This window comes from Halyomorpha halys, unplaced genomic scaffold, assembly GCF_000696795.3.
Source record: "Halyomorpha halys isolate HHAL.00 unplaced genomic scaffold, Hhal_1.1 Scaffold1431.1, whole genome shotgun sequence".
Lineage (NCBI taxonomy): Eukaryota > Metazoa > Arthropoda > Insecta > Hemiptera > Pentatomidae > Halyomorpha > Halyomorpha halys.
The window spans coordinates 19,074-20,472 of NW_027114756.1; positions in this window are offsets into that span (position 1 = coordinate 19,074).

Below are 1,399 nucleotides of genomic sequence, written 5' to 3' on the forward strand. Positions count from 1 at the left end.
TTTTTTTTTTTTTATAAAAACTATTTCAGTTTTTTAAGACTAATTATATTTTTATTTAAAACATGATTAATTTTATAAAAACATTCTTAGTATTTTTAATATTTTAAATAATAAGTTTCAAATCCTAGTAGGTTGGGAAGTGAATGTGCGCACAGTACCAGAACTTTATTAAACTATTTAGAGTATGATTTTTTTTTAATCTACCCTTATTGTTTATATAAAGCGTAAGAAGAATTTCTATTAATCATTTCAACTTCATAGGCATTTTTCTTTTCGAGATATACTTAGTAAGTGGCACCTGACTTTTATATGTTATGATAACCATATCACATTTCATGAAACCTGCACAGAATATCCACAAAATGCTTACCCTAAATCCTGTTTCTGAAATAGATTGTAACATGATATTATTATAATTTTTACGTTGTTAGGGCCACAAACAACAAAAGGGAATCATTTGTATTTGTAATATTGACAAGTTAATATCAATACTGAAACTTCACACTTTACCACATCACTCCCATCATTGGCTTCGAGTATTACTATAGTGTAGATTTTTTTATAAGTAGTGCCCAAGGTATACTTACACTTCTATTCGCTTGTCTATACTGTAATTACTATAGCCGCCAACACCGCTTCGAGCAGAAATGAAGAACCTAGCTACCGCAACGTAATCTACGGTCATCACACAGAAATAGTATATTGATATAGATATTGTTTCTTGTAAATAATTTAACTTGACCTGTATATAACCATTTATTATATTTCTAAGTATATTATATGAATCAATAAAGATTGTTATAGAATATTTTGATACACTAAAAGCTAACGTCATACGCATCTCGTGGTGCCGTTTAGTAGCCTAGAGAGTTGATGAAGCGAAAACGTGGCTGTTTACATCGGGACCTGCTTGTGCTATACTTCAGGTATCCCCAGTGTATTTTACGATGATAATTAAAATTATTAGTGTGAAAAAGGGGGCTGAAAATTGGGAGACTTTTCTGGCGATAACATGCATATATATTTTTCTCTCTTTTAAAATTGTTTGAGGTTTATTTACTTCCATCATTTTCAAATTATTATTTATTTATTCATTAACAATTGTACAACGTTTCGGGACCACTGTCCCATATTCATTCACTATAAAAACCTATAACAATAATAAAAACTATATAACACCAATCTTCTACTTTATGTATTTTATTTTATATAATAAAAGTCACCTCATGATTTCATATGGGAAATCATGTCCTCCATTTTTGCATCTTTACTTCTCTGTGGCACAGCTATCTTTCTACATTTTTTACTATCTCTTTGGACCTTATCTCTTGTCCAGTTTGCTGTTTTGGTTACCTCCCTGTTTTTTATTTATTATAAACTTAGTGATTTTTTATTTTTC